This window comes from Trichechus manatus, unplaced genomic scaffold (genome assembly GCF_000243295.1).
Source record: "Trichechus manatus latirostris isolate Lorelei unplaced genomic scaffold, TriManLat1.0 scaffold00097, whole genome shotgun sequence".
In the NCBI taxonomy this organism is placed as follows: Eukaryota; Metazoa; Chordata; class Mammalia; order Sirenia; family Trichechidae; genus Trichechus; species Trichechus manatus.
The window spans coordinates 4,220,389-4,244,935 of NW_004444033.1; the positions used below are offsets into that span (position 1 = coordinate 4,220,389).

Below are 24,547 nucleotides of genomic sequence, written 5' to 3' on the forward strand. Positions count from 1 at the left end.
TACAAGCTCTTCTGTGAATGTTTTGTAGAATTCTCCAGTGAAGCCATCTGGGCCAGGGCTTTTATTGGTTGGGAGTTTTTTTATTGCCTTTTCAAGAAATGAAGGTGTTTTAAAACTATTTTTGAATAAGTATTACATGCATATGGTTCAAATAATATAAAATAATATAAAAAAGAATACAATGAAAAGTGAATTTCTCTCCCACAGTTTTCCTCGCCGAAAACAACCACCATTGCCAGTTTCTTTTCTCCCCTTCCTAGTGGACTCAGCAAAAATGTATGTGTCTGTGTCCCTCCCTTTTTAAAAAACACAAAACCATAGCATATATGTGTATGGTCCTGTAGAAAGTGCTTTTTTCCCCTGAATAACATGTTTGTATTCTGATCCTTAAGACCAGTGTAGGATTTCTGGTTTTTGGTCTTATTGTTAAGAGGTCGGGAACCAAATTCCATAGCTTTCCATTACTTATTTGATTGTGTAGGGATGGATTTCCAAGACAGTTGTATATTATGTAGTCCTTTGTGAAAGAATTCTCTTTTATAGGCTGACTCAGTTTATACCAGGGAAATAAAACCAATTTTAATTCAGGTCATTTATTTAGAAAATGAGTAACAAAAAACCCATCAATTCAAATTGGCTTAACACAGTATCTTGGTATTGCTTGGGCCCTTTTCGTGTTTGCTAAATGCATTACTCATTTTGATTATATTGACAGCAGGGCTAAATAAATTATTTGAGGAGTCTGGTAGATAGCTTAGGTCTAGCTTTCGAAGAGCTGGGATGTTTAGGAAGAGAAGAGCTGTGGCAGTCATCGCATTCTACTTTGTGTTACTATTTGTGTTTATTCTTCTCTCTTATTACAGTCATGTACTGCATAAAGTCCATTCAGGCAACGTCCCACTGCATATATATCTGTGGTCCCATAAGGTTATAATGGAGTTCTGAAATCTCAATCAGGAAGTAGCAGGCATAGCAAACGCAACAGTTTGTCACACCCAACATGTATATCTCATGTCTGTTGTATACAAAGTGATCGTGCTGCCAGGCATATAATGGTACAGTGTATGCTTTGACTTGTAGGCAGCAGCATCCAATCGTGTATATATACGTGCACTTCTTGAGTGTTGTAGCATCATCTCTATGTTTAGTTTTCTTTTGAAAATATTACTGTGAAATGCATTGTGGCTCCCAAATGCATCAAAGCTAGTGCTAGTGATAGCAGCAGCAAGAGGCAAAGGAGAAGTATGGATTTAGAAGTGAAACAAAAGGTTATTAAACAACACAAAGGTGGAAAATTGGTAAATGCTGTTGCTCACGATTTTCTACAGTACCCCATATAGCTTTGCTAAGTATATAATATGGTGTTCACGCGGTGTCCAAATCACATAATGTCCTATTTCACAGAATGTATCGTGGATGTTAAGAGACGCATGGCTGCGTATTATAAGCCAGCGGTTCTTAATATTTGGTCTCAGGACTGTTTATACTATACTCATGAACGTTATTGAGGATGACAGAGAGCTTTGTTTATGTGAGTTGTGACTTTGGTAATTAGCATATTGGAAATAAAAACAATTTAGAAAATATTAATTTAAAAATAACAATAGTAAACCCAATATTTATTAATTAATTTAAAAACAAACAATATTAAAGCCAGTATGTTGCTTTGGTTAAAAGTATAAGAAGAAAATCTGGTCTCATACCAAATATGTAATTGGAAAAGGGAAGAGTATTTTAAGGGCCTTTTCAGATAATTGTGGATATTCTTCTTTGATATTACACCAAAACGTGACAGTGGTAGTTTCTTAAAGGTTAGTTACAGTGTGAATTCTGAAACCATAACTGTACTGTTATCTTAAAATTGATTGGCATATCATGCACTTGGAATGGATCTTTTAACCCATGTATGATTTTGTAACATCATACATTGGTCATTTAAAATATGTTGGTTCACTGAGTTATGCAGATCTTCCAAATGCCAACACAAAAAATCACATTCATTAACATCACCACTGATCTCATCAGAAAAGACTTTTGAGTAATGGAGAGCTGTCAGCTCACTGGTGGATACAAATTTTCCAAAATACTAATTATCACTTGAAAGATAGAGTTTTTTCATTGGCAACAAATACTGTCTGTTGCTGTCTTTGAAATGACAGGCTCACTTTATTCATTTTTGAGAAAATATGCGAATACCCAAGTCTGAATAACAATAGTTTGTCTTTTTCAAGTAAAAGTGGTATTCCCTGGGGAAAAAAGTGGCTCATTCAGCTTGTAACCCAAACACTGGTAGACGTGCTTCTCCAGACAGCCACCACACTTCCGTATACAGCAGAAGTACTTTATGCATACTCCTTTTGGTTATACAGAATAATACAGAGATACCAACTCAAGCATGAAGATTTAATAAAATTAATAATTTTTACCTTTTCATCAAGCACGTTCTTAAGTAAAACTGACTTTTTTTTCCTTTTTTACTGTGAGCACTTGAAGGTGAACTATACAATGACTACTAACACAGCTTACCATTGCCTTGAATTGTGCTAAGGTGTCAGCACTTTTACCCACCATTGCTTTTGCATCAGAAGTGCAAATCTAAACACAGTGAAAAATGCAAATAAGGTCTCTTAGTTATTATGAAGGGATCCTCCTGGATCCCTTGAAAGGGTCTCAGGCACCCCTGGGGTTCCATGGTTCACTTTGAGAATTGCTGCTGTAAGCCGTTTGAGAATTGAACTAATTACCCTGATGTCCCTTGTCAGTGCCAGGTCCAAGGTTTTACACAGAAAAGGTGGTACTGCATATGATGTGAAGAAATTTACACAGGACAGAACTTGGCGAATTACATTATGTAGAAATCTCATATCCATCCAGGCGGTCTTTTTTGTTGTTGTTGAGAATACACACAGTGAAACATATACCAGTTCAACAGTTTCGACATGTACAATTCAGTGACATTGATTATATTCTTCGAGTTATACAACCATTCTCACCTTCCTTTTCTGAGTTGTTCTTCCACCATTAACATAAACTCACTGCCCCCTAAGCTTCCTATCTAATCTTTTAAATTGCTGTTGTCAGTTTGATCCCATATAGATAGTTCCTAAAAGAGCATAATGCTGAAAAGCAGACATATTTTACTAGTTTAGCTAAACTATTTTTTGGTTTTAAGAAGACTTCAGGGGATATGTTTAAGGTTTAAAGATTATCTCAGGGCAATAGCTTAGGGGTTCATCCAGCCTTCATGGCTCCAGAAAGTCTGTAGTCCATGAGAATTTGAAATTTTGTTCTACATTTCCTCCTTTTGATCAAGATTCCTCTATGGAATCCTTGATCAAAATATTCAATAATGGTAGCTGGGCACCATCCAGTTCTTCTGATCTCATGGCAAAGGTAGCAGTTGTTCATGGAGGCAATTAGCCACACATTCCATATCCTGTTCCTATTCCTGACTCTCCTTCCTCTGTTGCTCCAGGCGCATAGAAACCAATTGATGTGCCTTGGATGGCCACTTGCAAGCTTTTAAGACCCCAGGCACTATGTAATGAACTAGGAGATAGAACAGAAACACTAAACGTGTTTTTAGGCCAATTAATTGGGATGTCACATGAAACCATGACCCTAAACCTCCAAACCAAGAACCAATTCCTGTGAGGCTTTTGGTTGTACATACATCCAGGCAGTCTTGATTAGGCAACTTTCCCACAGAAATTTGTGAGAGTAGGGTGAACAAATGGAATGTGGCTGATATACACTTGGGAAATGAAAATGATGAAATAAAGAATGAAATAAAAAGTGATATTCAAGTTAGAATTAACTGATTTCAGAAATGCACAGAAAAATGTACACATAGATGAATACTTACTGGGCTATTTGAATCTTAAATGTTTGACTGCTAGCCAAGAGGTTGGTGATTTCGACCCACTAAGATGTGCCCCAGAAGACAAATCTAGTGATTTGCTTCCAAAAGGTCACAGCCTTGAAAACACTTTGGAGCAGTTCTAATCTGCACACGAGGTCATGATGAGTCAGAATCTATTCAAAGGCAAATAACAACAACAAATCTTCTATTAATGTTGTTAGGTGCCATTGAGTCTGTTTGGACTCAGTGACCCTATGTACAACAGAACAAAACACTGCCCGGTCCTGCGCAATCCTCACAATTGTTGTCTGCTTGAGCCCATTGATGCAGCCACTGTGTCAGTCCATCTTCTTGAGGGTCTTTCTCTTTTTTGATGACCCTCTACTAAGCATGATGTCCTTCTCCAGGGACTGATCCCTCCTGATAACATGTCCAAAGTATGTGAGACCAAGTATCGCCATCCTCACTTCTAAGGAGCATTCTGGTTGTACTTCTTCCAAGACAGATTTGTTTGTTCTTTTAGCAGTTCATGGTATATTCAATATTCTTCACCAACACCATGATTCAAAAGCGTCAGTTCTTCTTCAGTCTTTCTTACTCATTGTCCAGCTTTCACATGCATATGAGGCGACTGAAAATACCATGACTTGGGTCAGGCACATCTTAGTCTTCAAGGTAATGTCTTTGCTTTTCAACACTTTAAAGAGGTCTTTTGCAGCAGATTTGCCCAATGCAATGTGCCTTTTGGTTTCTTGACTGCTGCTTCCATGGGTGTTGATTGTGGATCCAGGTAAAATGAAGTCCTTGACAGCTTCAGTTTTTTCTCTGTTAATCATGATGTTGCTTATTGGTCCAGTTGTGAGGATTTTTGTTTTCTTTATGTTGAGGTGTAATCCATACTGAAGGCTTTGATCTTCATCAGTAAGTGCTTCAAGTCCTTTTCACTTTCAGCAAGCAAAGTTGTGTCATCAGCATAATGCAGGTTGTTAATGAGTCTTCCTCCAATCTTGACGCCCCGTTCTTTGAATAACTATGGTGAAAGGGTACAACCCTGACGCACACCTTTCTTAACTTTAAACCACGCAGTATCCCCTTGTTTTGTTCAAACGACTGCCTCTTGGTCTATGTACAGTTTTCTCATGAGCACAATTGAGTGTTCTGGAATTACCATTTTTCGCAATGTTATCCATAATTTGTTACGACCCACACAGTTGAATGCCTTTACTTAGTCAATTAAACACAGGTAAACGTTTTTCTGGTATCCTCTGCTTTCAGCTAGGATCCAGCTGACATCAGCAATGATATCCCTGGTTCCACGTCCTCTTCTGAATCTGACTTCAATTTCTGGCAGTTCCCTGTTGCTATACTGCTGCAGCTACTTTTGTATGATCTTCAGCAAAATTTTACTTGCATGTGATATTAATGATATTGTTTGATACTTTCCACATTTGGTTGGATCACCTTTCTTGGGAATAGGCATAAATTTGAATCTCTTCCAGTTGATTGGCCAGGTAACTCTCTTTCAAATTTCTTGGAATAGACAAGTGAGCACTTCCAGTGCTGTATCCATTTGTTGAAACATCTCAGTTGATAGTCTGTCAATTCCTGGAGCCTTGTTTTTCGCCAATGCCTTCAGTGTAGCTTGGACTTCTTCCTTCAGTACCATTGGTTCCTGATCATATGCTACCTCCTGAAATGGCTGAACGTCCACCAGTTCTTTTTGGTATAGTCACTCTGTGTATTCCTTCTGTCTTCTCTTGATACTTCCTGCATCATTTAATATTTTCCCTGTAGAATCCTTCACTATTCAACTCGAGGCTTGAATTTTTTCTTTCAGTTCTTTGAGCTTGAGAAATGTCTAGCGTGTTCTTCCGTTTCGGTTTTCTATCTCCAGCTCTTTGCACATGTCATTATACTTTAGTTTGTCTTCTCGAGCCACCCTTCGAAATCTTCTGTTCAGCTCTCTTAGTTCATCATTTCTTCCTTTTGCTTTAGCTACTCGATATTCAAGAGCAAGTGTCAGAGTCTCTTCTGACATCCATTTTGGTCTTTTCTTTCTTTCCTGTCTTTTTTTAATGACCTCTTGCTTTCTTCATGTGTGATGTCCTTGATGTCATTCCACAGCTTGCGTGGTCTTTGGTCATTATTGTTCAAGGCATCAAATCTGTTCTTGAGATGGCCTCTAAATTCAAGTGGAGTATACTCAAGGTCATACTTTGGCTCTGGTGAACTTGTTCTAATTTTTTTCAGTTTCAGCTTGAACTTGCATATGAGCAATTGATGGTGTTCCACAGTCAGCCCCTGGCCTTGTTCTGACTGATAATATTGAGCTTTTCCATTGACTCTTTCCACAGATGTAGTCGATTTGATTCCTGTGTATTCCATCTGCTGAGGTCCATGTGTATAGTGACCATTTATGTTGTTGAAAAAAGATATTTGCACTGAAAAAGTCGTTGATCTTGTGAAATTCTATCATGCAATCCCCAGCATTGTTTCTATCACCAAGGCCATATTTTCCAACTACCAATCCTTCTTCTTTCCAACTTTCACATTCCAATCACCAGTAATTATCAATGCATCCTGATTGCATGTTCGATCAATTTCAGACTGCAGAAGTTGGTAAAAATCTTCAGTTTCTTCATCTTTGGCGTTAGTGTTTGTTGCGTAAATTTGAATAATAGTCGTATTAACTGGTCTTCTTTGGCATATGGATATTATCCTGTCACTGACATTAATGAGACCTCTACTTTTTGTGTCCTTAAATTTGAACTAGTCTAAAGATTCTCAGGTAAATAGATCTATTTGAAAATCAGGTGGCTGTTGGCCTAAGCAATTGACTTGATACAAACCAAACCCATTGCCATTGAATTGATTCCGACTCATAACGACCCTATAGGACAGAGTAGAACTGCCCCATATGGTTTCCAAGTAGCGGCTGATGAATTCGTACAGCAGACCTTTTGGTTAGCAGCTAGGCTCTTTCTTAAACACTGTGCCACCAGGGCTCCAGTTGACTTGCTAGTGGTCTGAAAAGTAAACATCAATTTAAATTTCAATAGATCACTGCTTGTTCTAGATCTAGTATAGGCCCTTTCCAAAAACGTTACAGAAGGGGTGAATGTTACCATTTGGTTTTCCATAAAATAATGAGTTAAGAAATGCATTTTGTTGTTCCTCATCTGATTTCTAAACAACAATATGTTGGGCTTTTTTCTTGTTTTGTTTTATTTTATATATGGGGTGGGAGGAGCTGGTCCAAGGAAACCTTTGTTTTCTATAAATCTTGATAATCTTTGAACTATGTAAGTCCTTGAAGAGGCTGTTTCAAGGATAAGATAGAGTGACTGCACAGGATAGGCTGTTGTATTACTGCATCTTCACAGAAATTAAAGTATAAAATAGAGTGAGGGCATTGCCTTAAAACGAGGAGGATTGGTTATTTATTCTTTTGAAGAAAGTAAATGAAGAAATCGATCATTTCAAATACTTGGAATACCTTTAAATGAGTTTTATGTTGCTGCCCAAAATTATTTTGTAGGAAATTGGAACTTTGACTTCATTTCTATCCTAAATTGATTTTAAATCAATATCAGATATTGATGACCAATAAGTTAAACATTAAACACCCATATTTTGTTTTTAACAAAACATTTTTATAGTATAAAGTGTTATTATTATAATTTGGTCAGTTGATACTTTTTGTATTTGAGCTGAAATTTCTGCCTTTATCTGGGGTATTTTCATGAGCTTTTTTACATTTGCTTAATCATTTTTCAGAAAGTTGAGTGAGACTATGGCAGGAGATCCAGGAACCTTGAATATGTCTGAATCTTCCTTAGGAACAGATTTTTAGGGAGAAGCCCACTAAGTGTTTCCTTGTACTTTGTCTACCTGGTTACACCATAGCATACCATATGATGATAAGGTAAGAACAGCTGATGACTAGGGAATAATACTGGCATTATTTTGAGTAGAAATAGCTCCTCTGAGACATCTGCCGTGTGCTCACTTGTCTGCATGGGCATTTTAAATGAAGAATAGTGAATAAGCTACAGATCCAGGTTTATAGTTTTAATTGAGTTATTTTCTCCTTCAAGGAGTCCTGTACCGCGACTACCTTAGTGTGCTGATGGAGTATTATTTCATTTTTCTGAATTTTAGGCAAGGAATAGGGTGATAAAATGGCGTGCTATACTCTCTTTTGTTAAATGTGGTAGCCTCCATCCACCTAGCTACATTTTGATACTCTCAAAGTTTGCTAAATACCTAGTACTTCTCCCTCTTCTTTTCTTTTCAAGGCATTTATTTGTGACAGTCTTTCTGGTTTAGGGTGGGGATGTGGGGATGGGTAGTAAAACTGAAGGTGGAAATGGAAAGAGAACAGTATTAGTTCTAAACCATCTAGGTTCCCCCCACCCCCGCTTTTTTTTTTTTTTTTTTAAACTTTTCGCTCCTATCTCAAGTAAAGGTTGTAAAGAGGTAGGTAAGTTAAGGCATTTCTAACTTGAAACAGCAAACTTTTTTGCTTCTTGTTGAAAGTCACTGGATCCACTTAAAGGAGTTTCTTCAAATATCTTGTAAATTTATCTTTTGTCATTGAAGCTCGTTGCTTCAAATTACAATGGATACGGCAGGGTCAGGGGTAGGGTAGGCATCACCCAAACTTTGGTCATTACCATACCTGTGTAACTTAATGTGAGGGGACGCAGCTAGTCAGAAACATAGTGCAGGGCTGTGTTTGCCGTGTGAGCCATTTCTCTGCTTCTTGTCGTAGGTATCATGTCCTGGTTAGAAACCACTTTACATCACCAAGCCAGAAAATACTAGTCAGAACTTAATCTTATTTTTAGGACATCCTTAAAAGATTAAATCCTGTTTTAAAACTGACCAAAGTAAAAAAAATCTGCTTTCAAACAGAGTTGTAAGTGGAAATGTAAAATAAGGTGATGTTAAAAAATAATTTATGTATTCAATTTACTGGACAGATTTAATTTTGAGCTCTATATGCAAGGCATGGAGTCCCCGGGTGTGTTGATGCATTTGGCTGCTAACCAAAAGGTGGCAGGTTCATGTCCACCCAGAGACATCTTGAAAGAAAGGCCTAGTGATCTACTTCTGAAAAATCAGCCATTGAAAACCCTCTGGAGCACAGTACTACTTTGACACTCATGGGGTCACCATGAGTTGGAGTTGACTAACAGCAGCTGGATGTAAGACGCAGATTGGAATGTTTGCTACAGATATTTTGTGGAATACAGATTTCAGATTATTATTTGCTAATAAGTATACACATGGAAAACTACCTTCAGAACTCCTGCTTAAAATTTTCCAGAGAATTTTCTCATTACAGAAGATACATTTATCTCTATAATCCCACCAGTGTCATATCCCATTTAAGTAGTTTGGAGAGATTAGGGTTAAATTCTACTACTTTGATGCTAATCAGGTAGCGGCTGCTTTTTAAATTTTAAAAAATATTTCAGGCATAAAAAAGGATATAGAACAAATAATACCACACACTTACTTCCCAGTTTAAGGAGTAAAGCATCACAGATATTATTGAAGCCTCCTGGGCACCCTCCCCTCATCCTAGTCTCCACCCTTCCCAGCTGTTTCCATTCTGAATTTGGCGTTTATCATTTCTCTGCATTTAAAGAAAATGTTCCATATATGTGTATGTATCCATAGAAAAGAGATAATACTGTTTTATATGCTTTTAAACTTTGTAGAAGAGATTAGTCTTTATTAATATATGTAGTTATAGTTTGCTTATTTTAAGTGCTGCGTAATATTTGATTTAATGGCATATGAAAGTAATACAGTCACATGTAGCATAACGTCCGTTCTGGCAACGATCAACCACATATATATCCGTGGTCCCATAAGGTCCCATTTTATAGAGTTCAGAAATCCCAGTTGGAGAACAGGGTGTAGGAGATTTAGGCATGTCCTGCTTGACCATCACGACGATCCTCAAAAACAAGGGAAAAGCTCTCCAAGTTGTTAAATGATCCACTCCACTGCAAACTACAAGGCTAACGAAAATTCAAGAGGGACCTGTATCAGATATGGAGAGATTGCTAATGATGTGGATTGAGGACCAAACACCAAAGCGAATACCTCTCAGCACATTGACAGTCACTGCTAAGGCCTGATGCTTGTTTGGGATGCTTAAAGAAAGAACAGGACCACACTACGATATTGAGTTTAGTGCTAGCTCTGGGTGGTTTAAGCGCTTCAAACGTTTTTTGCTGCATAACGTGAAAAGTGAGTGGTGAGTCTGGGAGTGCTGATGCGAAGGCAGCAGAAGAGTTTGTTGAAACCTTAGATAAACATTGTAGACGAAGGTTATTTGCCCCAGCAAATTTTTTAATATGGACGAAACCTTATTCTGGAAGTGAATGCCTAAAATGACTTTCATCCATAATGTGGTGTTTGCATGTCCTATTTCACAGAATGTGTCATGGACGTTAAGAAACACATGACTGTATGTGTTCTTTGTAGATATTTTTGAGCATATGGAAAAGCATGAAGCTGATAAAAATTTGTAGCCCCACCATCTAGAGGTAACCACAGTTAATTGTTTTTCCTTCCCTTCTTTCCACTTACACACACGCAGACACACACCGTATTTTTACTCACGTAATGCTTGCCTTCTACATTTGTTTGCCAGCTGCGTCCTCCCCCTTCGAGGTATTTTCATAAGCTTGCTAAGCTAATTATTTTTTACAGCAAAATGTATAAATGGTATCGGGGAAGAGTTAGGTGATATTATTTAATGGTTTCTAAACTTATATGAGAGGCTTTTCTTGTAAACAGATTTACCAGGTAGGGGATGCTTATTCTTTAAATATTAAGTGCTACTTTTGGTTTTAACCATTTTTGGTTAAAAAAAAAAAAAAAGCAGCAGCCTAAAATGTGTATTTCTGTGCCATTTAAACCAGAATCCTTTGTACTGCTTGTAATTTTATTTTTTCTTAGCAACTCGATGTCACTGCAAAGCACTAATTACTGAATTGTAGTGGAGCTTCTTTTGGCCTAAGTGCGTTTGGATCTTGTGCAGTTTTTAGTTAGACATTTATTAGCATACCATGCCAGTCAGGGAGTGGGCAGGAAGAGCATGATACACAATTTGAGACATGCACCACCATAGGCTACTGCTGGCAAACATGAGCTCCACCAAACCATGGTTTAAAGTGAAGGAGGCAAAGCCTAAGGCAGGGTTGGGAAAGCTGTCTACCAGCAACATCAGCTCTTTGTTGGATGAAGCAGATGACTCACCCCCTGATTTCTTCCATCTTTCCCCACCACTGCTCATTTTATTTAACTGATAGTACTGAAGGAAGAGGTCTAAGCTGCACTGAAGGCATTGGCGAAAAACAAGGCTCCAGGAATTGACGGGATACCAGTTGAGATGTTTCAACAAACAGATGCAGAACTGGAAGTGCTTACTTGTCTATGTCAAGACATTTGGAAGACAGCTACCTGGCCAACCGACTAGAAGAGATCCATATTTGTATCCATTCCAAAGAAAAGATGATCCAACAGAATGTGGAAATTATCAAACAATATCATTAATATCACACCCAAGTAAAATAGTTCAAAAGTGGTTGCAGCAGTACCTCGACAGGGAACTGCCAGAAATTGAAGCTGGATTCAGAAGAGGACGTGGAACCAGGGATACATTGCTGATGTCACATGGATCCTGGCTGAAAGCAGAGAATACCAGAAAGATGTTTACCTGTGTTTAATTGACGGAGCAAAGGCATTCAACTGTGTGGGTGATACCAAGTATGGATAACATTGCAAAAAATGGGAATTCCAGAACACTTAATTGTGCTCATGAGGAACCTGTACATAGACCAAGAGGCCGTCATTTGAATAAAACAAGGGGATACTGCGTGGTTTAAAGTCAAGAAAGGTTTGCATCAGGGTTGTATCCATTCGCCATAGTTATTCAGTCTATGCTGAGCAAATAATCTGAGAAGCTTGTCTTATACAAAGAACGGGGCATCAAGATTGGAGGAAGACTCATTAACAACCTGCATTATGCAGATGACACAATCTTGCCTGCTGAAAGTGAAGAGGACTTGAAGCCCTTACTGATGAAGATCAAAGACCACAGCCTTCAGCATGGATTACACCTCAACGTAAAACAAAAATCCTCACACCTGGACCAATAAGTAACATCATGATAAATGGAGAAAAGATTGAAGTTGTCAAGGATTTCATTTTACTTGGATCCACAATCAACGCCCCTGGAAGCAGCAGTCAAGAAATCAAACGATGCATTGCATTGGGCAACTCTGCCGCAAAAGACCTCTTTAAAGTGCTGAAAAGCAAAGATGTCACTTTGAGGATTAAGGTGTGCCTGACCCAAGCCATGGTGTTTTCAGTCGCCTCATATGCATATGAAAGCTGGACAGTGAATAAGAAAGACCAAAGAAGAATTGAAGCTTTTAAATTGTGGTGTCTGCGAAGAATATTGAATATACCATGTGCTGCCAGAAGAAGGAACAGATCTGTCTTGGAAGAAGTACAGCCATAATGCTCATTAAAAGCAAAGATGGCAAGACTTTGTCCCATGTACTTTGGATGTGTTATCAGGAGGGACCAGTCCCTGGAGAAGGACATCCTGCTTGGTAGAGGGTCAGCAAAAAAGAGGAAGACCCTCAATGAAATGGATTGACAACAGTGGCTGCAACAATGGGCTCAAGCATAACAACTGTTGTGAAGATGGCACAGGACTGGGCAGTGTTTTGTTCTGTTGTACGTAGGGTCACTGTGAGTCGAAAGTGACTCGACGGCATCAAACAACAACTCGTTTTATACATTCAGATGTTTTCAGCATTACAGGCTGTGGTGATTGGAGGTACTCCTGGGTATGCTTGAAAATCCCTGTCCCCCACCTTTACCATGATTTCTTATGGGAAAATTGTTTTTGTTTTTATGTGTGGTAAAAATATATATGACAAAACACCAGTTCAACAGTTTTTACATGCACAGTTCATTGATGTTGATTATGTTCATCATGTTGTGCACCATTACCACTCCCCTATTTCAAATTATTCAGCCACAGTGAACAAAAACTCAGTGCCCCCTAAGCAGTGACTCCTCCTTTTCCCCACCCTCCCATACCTCGTGACCACTAATAAGCTTTGGTCTCTGTACATCTCCTTATTTCATATAAATGGGATGAGACAATGTTTATCCTTTGTGTCTGGCTTCTTTCACTCAGTATCATGTTTTCAAGGTTCATGCATGTTGTAGCATGTATCAGGACTTCATTTCTCTTTACGGCTGAGTAATATTCCATTGTATATTATACATTGCATATGTCACATTTTGTTTATTAACCAATTGATGGACACTTAGGCTGGTTCCACAAATTCTTTTTTGATGTACGTATTCTTTAGGTTGCTTGTGCTTTTTAAAAAATACATCACTAGAGTAAGTAGGAATGCTTGCTCTGTGATAGGGTGATGTGGTACAAGCAATTGAGGTCTGTAGGGCTCATTGTCCCTACCTAAATACCAGCTGGTTGTACTTTGCTTGCTTGTTAGTCTCTACTTTCTCGCTTGCTTGCTTGTTTTTTCTGTTGTTGCTTTCTCTTCACCTGGCTTTCTGGCTTCTGCTGCTCTGGCCTGGAAAATCAGAGAACTACACTTGTTAGAATTGTGTACAAATGTAAAAGGCAAAGTGACGCAAAACTAAAGGCCTTCCTAAGGGTTTCTTGGCTATGTTATGGATGGTTAGATTGCACCATTGAGTAAGGCATTCTGGCTTTATTAGTTTTCCCTATATATAATCTGCAAGAACAGCAATAGGGGAGCAGCAATACATTAATAAAACCTGCTTTCCTTTGCAATTTGTTAGTAATAGGAAAGTGTATAAAATGATTTAGGACAGTGATAGCATAAGATTTTTTCCCCCCTACGTTTCTCTAGGAAAGCCTTTCAACTTCCTACTGTACAGTTCTTAAAGACGACCAGGCCTTTGGTTACTGCTGCTGCTTGGCTGTTAACCAAAAGGCTGGTGGTTCGGACTCACCAGCTACTCTGCAGGAGAAAGATGTGGCAGTCTGCTTCTGTAAAGGTTACAGCCTTGGAAACCCTTTGGGGCAGTTCTACTCTGTCCTGCAGAGTTGCTGTGAGTCAGAATCAACTCAATGGCAATGAGTTTGGTTTTGGTTAGTTTTATACTATTAGTGTAATTGTTCTGTATGTACATTTGCACATTTCCCCCGACTGCAGCAGAATTATGTTTCAGTAGATTATGCTCTCTCAATAGATGGAAGATAAGGACTGTGTCCAGTCTTACCTGGGGTATGTATCCACGTCACCTGAGATAGCCTTCCTAACACATACCACCAGGCTGCAGGATCCAGAATCTCCTGGAGTGGACTCTCTAGGAATTTTTTGCTACCTTTTTGTGCATTAGTTTGAGTCTGGGTGAGGGCAAGGCCCTCTTCTCCAGTTGCATCAGGTGGTTGCCTATGCTTTCAGTGAAGACATCTAGTGATGGGAGAACTCACAGCTTCCTGACAACCCACTCGTCTTCACACCCACCCTGTTCGAAAAATTACGTTCACCAGAATTCTGGCCTACACTATTTTTTTTTACTTAGGGCCACACACTTTATCTAATTCCTCTTCCTCATAGTAGCCCTTTAGTATTTGATGAGAGAGATCATTTTCCTAAAGTCCTTTCTTCTCTAGGTTTACACATCTCTACTTTTCCCAACTCTTCTAATATAGAGCCTTTTCACAGTCCCAATGAAATATAATGGAGCTGGCCTATGTCTTTAAAAAGCAAAATGCCCAACCATTTTGGAAAACGACATGGTGCTTTCTTAGAAAGCTAGAAATAGAAATACTATATGATCCAGCAATCCCACTCCTAGGAATCTATCCTAGAGAAATAAGAGCCACCACACAAATAGGCATATGCACACCCATGTTCATTGCAGCATTGTTCACAATGGCAAAAAGATGGAAACAACCTAGATGCTCATCAACAGATGAATGGATAAACAAACTATAGTACATGCACACAATGGAATACTACACCAACGATAATAATGATGAATCTGTGAAGCATCTCATAACATGGATGAATCTGGAGGGCATTATGCTGAGTGAAATAACTCAATCACAAAAGGACAAATATTGTATGAGACCACTACTGTGAAAACTCATGAAAAGGTTTACACACAAAAAGAAACAATCTTTGATGGTTACAAGAGAGGGGAGGGGTGGGAGTGGAAAAACACTAAATAGACAATAGATAAATGGTAACATTAGTGAAGGGTAAGACAGTACACAATACTGGGGAAGCCAGTACAGCTTGTTCAGGGTAAGGTCATGGAAGCTCCATGGACAAATCCAAACTCCCTTAGGGACTGAATTGCTGGGCTGCGGGCTGTGGGGACCATGGTCTCAGGGAACATCCAGCTCAATTGGCATAACATAGTTTATAAAGAAAATGTTCTACATTCTACTTGGGTGAGTAGTGTCTGGGATCTTAAAAGCCTGTGAGCGGCCATCTAAGATACTCCACTGGTCTCACCCCTTCAGAAGCAAGGGAAAATGAAGAAAACTAAAGACACAAGGGAAAGATTAGTCCAAAGGAATAAGGGACCACAAGTACCACAGCCTTCACCAGACTGAGTCCAGTACAACTAGATGTTGCCTGGCTACCACCGCTGACTGCTCTGACAGGAATCACAATAGAGGGCCCTGGACAGAGCAGGAGAAAAATGTAGAACAAAATTCTAACTCAAAAAAGACCAGACTTACTGGCCTGACAGAGACTGGAGAAACCCTGAGAGTATGGCCCCAGTAATGAAGTCACTTTTAGCCAATAATGAAGTCACTCTGGAGGTTCACCTTTTAGCCAAAGATTAGACATACCCAAAAGACAAAACGAGACTAAAGGGGCACACCAGCCCAGGAGTAATGACTAGAAGGCAAGCTGGTAATAGGGAACCCAAGGATGAGAAATGACAGTACTGACATGTCATGGGGTTGTTAACCAGTGCCATAAAACAATGTGTACGAACTGTTTAATGAGAAGCTAGTTTGTTCTGTATACCTTCATCTAAAGTTCAATGGAAAAAAAAAAAAGGCAAAATGCCCAGCACTCAATATAGATGTGGTTAGGCTGGTGCAGAAATCTGCCCTTATTATCTGCATTTTATACATGTTGCCTATTCTGACATATTCCCAAACTAAATTTAGTGTGAACCAGTACCCCTGAATGTCATTTTCTGTGATGATAAAACAAGTCCCCATCACCCATATTTTTCTACAGTGGTTTTTTTTTTTTTTTAAGATAAAAATTCAGAATGATATGTTTGTTTCTATTAAAATTTAGATTTTACTCATTATTCTAGACTGTTGGAATCTTTTTGGAATTTGATTTTACCCTCTAAGGAGGAGAATTCACTATCACTGGGCATCCCTACATTATCTACCTACTTGATCACCACATCTTGTTTGTCCGTTTTCAGTTTCAGAACTGCCTCTCTGCTGCTGTTTTTCTTTCATTTATTGTTTTCCGTGTCTAATTCCAGCCTGTGTTACTTAGATGGATTCGTGTGGCTAAACACAAACCTCGGGCTGTAAAAAAACACATTTGCAAGGCCACCAGTGACTTGAAGTGTGCTTGAATCATGTTGAACATCAAGACCATTATGTTTCTTTTAGTCTCTCATCTTTTTTGTTTACATTACATTATACATTTATTAATCTTGATTATGCATTTTTCTTTTTTGTATTTTGGAGCCACTTAATCTGTGTTTTCAAGTTTCTCTAAACTCTTCTGTATGTATTTGAAAAGCTCGCAGGCTCCAGGTGCTGGGTCTACGATGCCTAATACATAAAGCGACCTTGGGGCAGTCACTACGGCAGAGGCCAGTAGCAGGAGGCTAATCCTTGGACCCCAGTTTCCCAGCTGCTCAGCGGAAGACTTGTATCGATCAGGGGGGTTTCCACTGTGCTCTGTGGAATCCTCGGGAGCCTTAGGGGACACTGCTGGAGATGAGGGGGGTGAATGGCTTTAGCTCGCTACAGTCCCCATCCCCTCCAATAAGAGCAGTTTCACTTTTATATTTTCAAGTTCTTCATAGGGTTATGTTTGAAGAAAGGACTGCTTTACAAAAAATATTTTTTGCAAGTGGTTTGCAGAGGATGTTGAGAAGCTTTCGCAGCCTATAGATTTGTCTCTGATTCCATGAGTTTGAAATCCTCAAATCTTTCATTCCATGAAGGAGAGAGGGGCTTATTATCTTTTCTTTCCCAAGCCTGGAAATATCTTCCTTTCACCCATTAAAAAAATAATAGATAGCTGCCCTTGAGGGAACTCCAGCTCATCGCAACTTTATGTACAACAGAACGAAATGTTGCCCGGTCCTGAATCATCCTCACAATCACCAGTATGCTCAAATTCATCGCAGCTGTTGTGCCAATCCATCTCACTGAGGGTCTCCCTCGCCCTCTTGGTCCTCTGCTTCACCATAGATGACGTCCTCTAGTGATTGATCCCTCCTGATGACATGTCCAAAGCAAGGGAGTCATACAGTGTTCTGTTGTGATCTGTAAAGTTTTCATTGGCTAATTTTTAGAAGTAGATCACCAGGCTTTTCATACTAGTCTGTCTTAGTCTGGAAGCTCAGCTAAAACCTGACCACCATGGATGACTCTGCTGTTATTTGAAATACTGGTGGCATAGCTTCCAGCATCATAGCAACACTGCAGGCCACCACAGCATGTCAAACTGGCAGACAGGTGGTGAAAAAAATAATACGTACTTATTATTTTAAAGGGACAAATAAATCTATAAAACAGAAAGTGAAGTCTCCATAATCCATAATTCCATCCTGTATGGAAGAAAACCATGCTTAATAGGTTTATTATATCTTTCTACATTATTTTGTTTGCCCATAACCATATCTATACTTTTTTTTTTTTTTAAATGAGACCACACTCATTCTAGCAGATTTTATAACAGTTTTTTCCATTTCCAACAGCATAGTTTGGACATTTTTCTGTGTCAGTATACATAAGTATGCTTCATCGTTTGATACTTCCATACTGTTCTTCTGTACTAATGATATGTAACTATACTAAGTCGGAGTTAACGTGGAGTCTTCTCTAAAGTGTAACCCTAATTTTATTGGTGCTTTGCTCACTGACACTGACACTCATTTTTTAAAACAGTTCAACCTTTTTAGGGTTGTGGTATTCGTTGTTTTTTCAGTTGCTTCCCTTGCCTCTGGTTTGACTACAAATCAAAACTTGAGTGTTATCCCAATCAAGCTATGGATGCAGATAGTCCATTTCTTTCAGGCAATGGCTCTAATTTAATGTCCCCTTTAATAGTTACAAGTCTATTCTTAAGAACAAAATCTTGGCAGCCAGAATTATACTTGACACTATTATTCCAGCATATAACTACTGGCGAGAAAGGCAATTGACTTGTTTTGACCCAAGCGAGCTTAGTTCTAAGAGACTGGGAAGGTGGATCATGAGCAGCCTTTGGTGGTTTGACAGCCAGCTGCAGGCGTCTATTGTAGCCATGGCCAGGCAGCTGCCGATAAATGTACATGGGGAACTAAACTTGATGCTCTTTTTTAGAATTTTATCAAAGATCACATTGAGAAACTGGTAGTGAGAAAAACATTTTCTATTTTTATGGGATGATTATTATCTTCTCTTCTCTATACAGTGCTCTACATCATCCCATCCCATTGCCATCGACTTGATTCCGAATCGTATTTTCAATAAACGGATGTAACGTTTGGTAGTCATGGAAAGATTTTGGTGACTGTTTCGAACAGGTAATATGGTGTAAATGTTATTTAGGCAGTTTTGATTTCTTTAGAAACTTGGAATAGCATTTCTTTCCTCCCCGCAGTGAGTTTAAGAACATCTTTTAACGGGTTAAACAAATTTTAAAATGGAAATGTAATTCCTAGTTTCTAAGTGAAGTCATTTTAGTTTTATGTTAAACTGTTTTCTAAAATTTATTCACTTCAGTCTTAAAACATGTGCTTTTCACTTTTTTTCTAACTTCCTTTCCTTATCTAAGATTCTAATATGATTTTTCCTACTACTGTGTCTGTAACTTTGATCGTATGATATCCTAAATTTAATTTTGTAATTCAAGATAGTTTATATTAATGGTTACTAACAAGGCAAATATAAGAGGATTTTCACTTTTGAATGGGTGCAGTTCAAATCTAGATGTTTGACACCTTTTGGAGTGTTTATGTATGGGAACCATTATTATCTCACATCATTTAGAAGTTGCGTTTTGCTTGTTTGTTTTACATTATACAATAACTGGGGACTGTTTGTCTTTGTCATAAAAATCTATTCCATGTATTTGTATTTTTGTCTAAGTAATTTAGGAGGTTCTAATTTATCATTCATTAAAAAAATGGATTTGAGTGATTATGTGAGCCTTGCACACTGAGCCCTGGTGGCACAGTGATTAAGAACTTGGCTGCTAACCAAAAGGTCGGCAGCTCAAATCTACCAGCCACTTCTTGCAAACCCTGTGGGGGCAGTTCTGCTCTGTCCTGTAGGGTCAGTATGAGTCAGAATCGACTCAACAGCAGTGGGTTTGGTTTTTTGGTTTTGGACTGTTCTAGATGGTGGAGGGATAAAGCACTGAATAGAACAGGAGAAATCTTTGCCCTCATGAGCTGACTTTCTAGTAGGGTGAGAGAGATCATAAACAGTCAGGTGGTAATGAGCACCATGAGGAAAAATGATGTCACTTGAGATAGTCTCCATACCATTCAGAAAGATTAAGCCCAGCACGTATGACTTTAGTAAAGGGGGATATTAGAATTCTCAAAAATACTGAGGCTGCAAATGGAAACCTGGGCTGGGTATATAATGGACTTGTTGATTGAAAATCGATTGATGTGTGATGTGAATGGGTCCTATATTTGTTCTTTGCTTCATTTCACACTACTTCCAATTTTACAATTGTGTTAATCATTCTTAGTGTGGTTCTGTTTATTGTTGCTTACAATAACACCTTTGTTTGTATAGTGCTTTACAGTTAAAAAACATTTCACTTTTTTTTTTTTAATTGTGATTTAGGTGAAAATTTATAGAGCAAGTTAGTTTATCATTAAACAGTTAAAACACAAATTGTTTTGTGACATTCGTTGCCAACCCCGCATGAGTCAGCACTCTCCCACCCTAGGTTCCCTGTTTCCATTCGTACAGTTTTCCTGTCCCTCCCTGCCTTCTTGTCTTTGCCTTTGGGCTGGTGTGCCCATTGGTCTTGTATACAGTTTTGAACTATGAAGCATGTCCCTCTGTGTTATTGTTAGCCCTATAAACCTGTCTAATCTTTGGCTGAAGGGTGAACCTCAGGAGTGACTTCAGTACTGAGTTAAAAGGGTGTTCGGGGGCCATACTCTTCGGGTTTCTCCATTTGCTGTCAGACTAGCAAACCTGGTCTTTTTTTTTAGGAATTTGAATTTTGTTCTACGTTTTTCTCTTGCTCTATCCAGAACCCTCTGTTGTGATCCATGCCAGAGTAGTTGGTGGTGATAACTGGGCACCATCTAGTTGTGCTGGACTCATAGTCTGGTGGAGGCTGTGGTAGTTGTGTTCCATTAGTCCTTTGGACTAATCTTTCCTTTGTGTCTTTGGTCTTCTTCATTCTCCTTTGCTCCATCCGGGATGAGACCAGTAGATGCATCTTAGTTGCTACTCACCACAGTCGGGTATAGAACATTTTCTTTATAGACTGTTACGCCAGTTGAGCTAGATGTCCCCTAAGACCATGGTTCCCAGCACTTAGCCCAGTAGCTGGGTCCCTCAGGGTGTTTGGATGTGTCTGTGAAGCTTCTGTGCCCTGAACATTTCACATTTTAATTTTTAAAATTTTATTGTGGTAAAATATATATAACAAATAATTTGCCATTTTAACTATTTTGAAGTACACGATTCAGTGACATTAATTACAGTCACCGTATTGTACAGCCATAACCACTATCCATTTCCAAAAGTTTTCCAACACCCCAAACAGAAACTCTGTATCTTTTAGGCAATAATGTCACATTTCTCCCTACCCCTAACTCCTGATAACCACTATGCATTTGCTTATCCTAATTTCATATAGATGGGATTATACAATATTTATCCTTTTGTGTCTAACTTATTTCACTCAGCATGTTTTCAAGATCCATTCATGTCATAGCATGTATCAGATCTTCATTTTTCTTTATGGCTGAATAATACTCCATTGTATGTGTATACCACATTTTGTGTATCCATTCATCTGTTGATGGACACTTGGGTTGTTTCCACCTTTTGGCTTTTATGAAAAATGCTGCAGTGAACATTGGTGTACAAATATTTGTTTGTGTTCCTGCTTTCAAGTCTTTTGGCTGTATACCTAGGAGTGAAATTGCTGGGTCATATGGTACACAATTCATTTTTATAAGTGGTTATAGTATAATAGTTAAGGTTGAATCATATGAAATTGCTGATGTTTGACTGTTTTGAACCTACAAATACCAAATTCATATTGCTCAACCTAATATTGTGTTACACCTACTTTTAAAAATAAAATGTAAAAATAAAAATACTTCATTAATGGTGAAGCAGTATGCATATGGCCAAGATTTAAATTCTTGTCTCTACCGCTTGCTTCCTGTTTGTCCTAGAACAATTACTTGGAACATCATTTCATTGTCAGTGAGGATAATAATAGTAATAATACCTAATGAGTTGTGGGATTAAATGAAATTATCTATGTCAAAGTGCTGAGAAAAGTGCCTAGTGTAGTGTAGTAGAAAAGTGCCTAGTAAGGGCTCTGGAAACATCCACGGTGTTACTACTACTGCCCTGTGAGGCAGGTGTCATCACTCTCAATTTTACAGATGATGGAGCAGAGACTTACAGAGATTTTTATGGTCTTTTTCCCCAAAGTTATACAACTAGAAATTCAAAACTAGGCATTTCTGACTCCCGAGTTCTGGCTTCTTTCTGCCTACACCGCAGCTGTATCTTTAAAAAAGAATAAGGAAGTAAGGAAGAGAGAGAGGGAGTGAGAGAAGGACGGAAAGAAGGCAAGAAGGAAGAATATTTGTACAGAATTTGCACAGCTCATTCTCGAATCTCTCCAACATAGTTGCTTTAACTTACTTGTGTAGTTACCTTGTTGTCAGAGACTTGTCTTGACAACCATAGAGAAAAATGTGTAACAAAAATCTATAAACTGAGATATGATAGGTAATTGTGACCTAGAGTTACACTGTTACCTTAGAAAAGGTAACAGTGGCACTTTTATAACTGGTAGGTCAAGAAATTAATGAACCTAAAAATTGCTGACCTCAGCATTTCTAAGAGTATAAGTGCAATTCTTAATTATGTTGGTTTTTTTTTTTTAACATTTTATTGTGTTTTAGGTGAAAGTTTACCAAGCCAATTAGTTTCCCATTCAACAAATTGTACACAAAGTATTCATGACATTGGTTGCAGTCCTCACACTGTGTCAGCACTCTCCCCGTTTCTGTGCTGGTTTCCCTATTTCCTTTCATCTGGTTTTCCTACCCCTTCCTGCCTTCTCACCTTTACTTTTGGGCAAAAATTGCACTGTTGGTCTCCTATAATTGTTTGTTCTACAGAGCACATTCTTTTAGGGTGTTATTGTTTATTTTATAGGCCTGTCTGTTGCTTGACTGGGAGGTGGTTTCCGGGAATGGCTGCAGTTCCAAGTCAGAGGGGTGTCTTTGGGCCATAGTCTTGGGGGTAATTGTGTTCTTTAAGAAAGGAATGAGAAAGTAAATATTCCCTAAGAGCAGTTAAAAAACAACAGAACGAAACAAACATAAGCCAGTGCTATGGATTGAATTGTATTTCTGTTATAGCAGCACTTGATAACTCAGACAGCCAACAAGTCACAACATCTAATCAACATCTCCACTTGCATGTCTCATAGGCATCTCAAGCTTCACATGTGCAGAATGGCATTTCTGATTTTCCTTTCAGAAACCTGTTCCTCTGACATTCATTCCCAGCTTACTAAATGTCTATTATGTTCTTCCAGTTGCTCAGAACAAAAATCTTGGAGTCATTCTTGACTCCCCTCACTCTAGCCTGCATCCAGATCATCAGGAAATTCTGTCAGCTCTACCTTCAGAAATATGTGCAAAACTCTAACTGCTTCTCACCATCTCCACTGCTGCTACCCTGGTCCAAGCCACACTCATCGTTCAGACTTATAATTGGTCTCCCTGCTTCCATCCTTGTTCCCTCTTCATTCTTTTCTCACACAGCAGCCCAAGTGACCCTTTTAAAATGTAAATCAGAAAATCAGATCACATCTCTCCCCAGCTCAAAGCCTTCTAGAGTCTTACTACCTTATTCAGAGTGAGTTCAGAGTCGTTAAGTGGCCTCAGGGCCCCACCTGCCTGACCTGTCTAGTTGCCCTGACCTCATCTCCTATTGCTCTTTCTCTGGCCTGGGGTGCTTCAGGCACAGGGACCATTTTGCCATTCCTCCTTCAGGCCAATGTGCTCCTGCTGCAAATCTGTACCTTTGCATTCACTGTTCTTTCTGCCTGGGATACTCCTCCCCCAAGATTTTCATGCCATTAACTCTCACTTCCTTCATGTCGGAGCTTAAATATCATCTGATCAGAAAGGCATTCCCCAACCATCTTCTATAAAATAGCAAGGGACCTCCTCTGGTCCTGCTTCCACATCCCCCTAGCCCCACCTGCTTCCTTATTTGTCTCCTTGGCACTTCGTTTGTTGTCTATCTCCTTATTGTCGTTGTTAGGTGCTGTCAGGACAGTTCCGACTCATAGCGACCCTATGTACAACAGAACCAAACACTGCCAGTCCTATGCCATCCTCACACTCGTTGCTATGTTTGAGCCCGTATCCTTCTAGAGGAATATAAAATCCGTGAAAGCAGGGACTTTGTTGTTGTTGTGTACTGATATCTCCCTGTGGCTACAACAATGCTGTTGTTGTATGCCTTTGAGTTGATTCTGACTCATAGTGACCCTATAGGAGAGAGTAGACCTGCCTCATAGGGTTTTCTAGGCTGTGATCTTTATGGAAGCAGACTGCCTTATCTTTCTCCTGCAGAGTGGCTGGTGGGTTCGAACCACCGACCTTCAGTTAACAACCAAGCTCTTAATCACTGCATCACCAGGGCTCCTTATGACCCACAGTAGGTGATGTCAGATGGATCTTGGCTGAAAGCAGAGAATACCAGAAGGATGTTACCTGTGTTTTATTGAGTATGCAAAGACATGTATACATCATAACAAATTATGGATAAAATTCGAAGAATGGGAGTTCCAGAACACTTAATTTTCCTCATTAGGAACCTGTACATAGATCAAGAGGCAGTCATTTGAACAGAAGAAGGGGATACTGTGTGGTTTAAAATCAGGAAAGGTGTGTGTCAGGGTTGTATCCTTTCACCATACTTGTTTAATGTGTATGTGTAGCAAATAATCTGCGAAGCTGGACTATATGAAGAAGAACATGGCATCAGGATTGGAGGAAGACCCATTAACAACCTGCGATACACAGATGACACAACCTTGCTTACTGAAAGCAAAGAGTACTTGAAGCACTTACTGATGAAGATCAAAGACTACAGCCTTCAGTATGGATTACACTTCAACATAAAGAAAA

The 24,547-nt window shown here is 39.0% G+C and overlaps 1 protein-coding gene across 3 annotated transcripts in view; it reads left to right on the forward strand.

The window, feature by feature from the left end:
• The window catches only part of NRF1 (nuclear respiratory factor 1), a 160,167-nt gene that overhangs the window by 20,677 nt on the left and 114,943 nt on the right, over window positions 1-24,547 (forward strand). For 2 of the 3 annotated variants that reach the window (XM_023737100.1, XM_023737101.1), the window contains exon 2: window positions 18,589-18,700. The exons of the other annotated variant lie outside the window; for it this stretch is intronic. The gene's annotated coding sequence lies outside the window, so the exon portion shown is untranslated. The remainder of the gene's footprint in view (window positions 1-18,588; window positions 18,701-24,547) is intronic. 3 annotated transcript variants of the gene reach the window in all.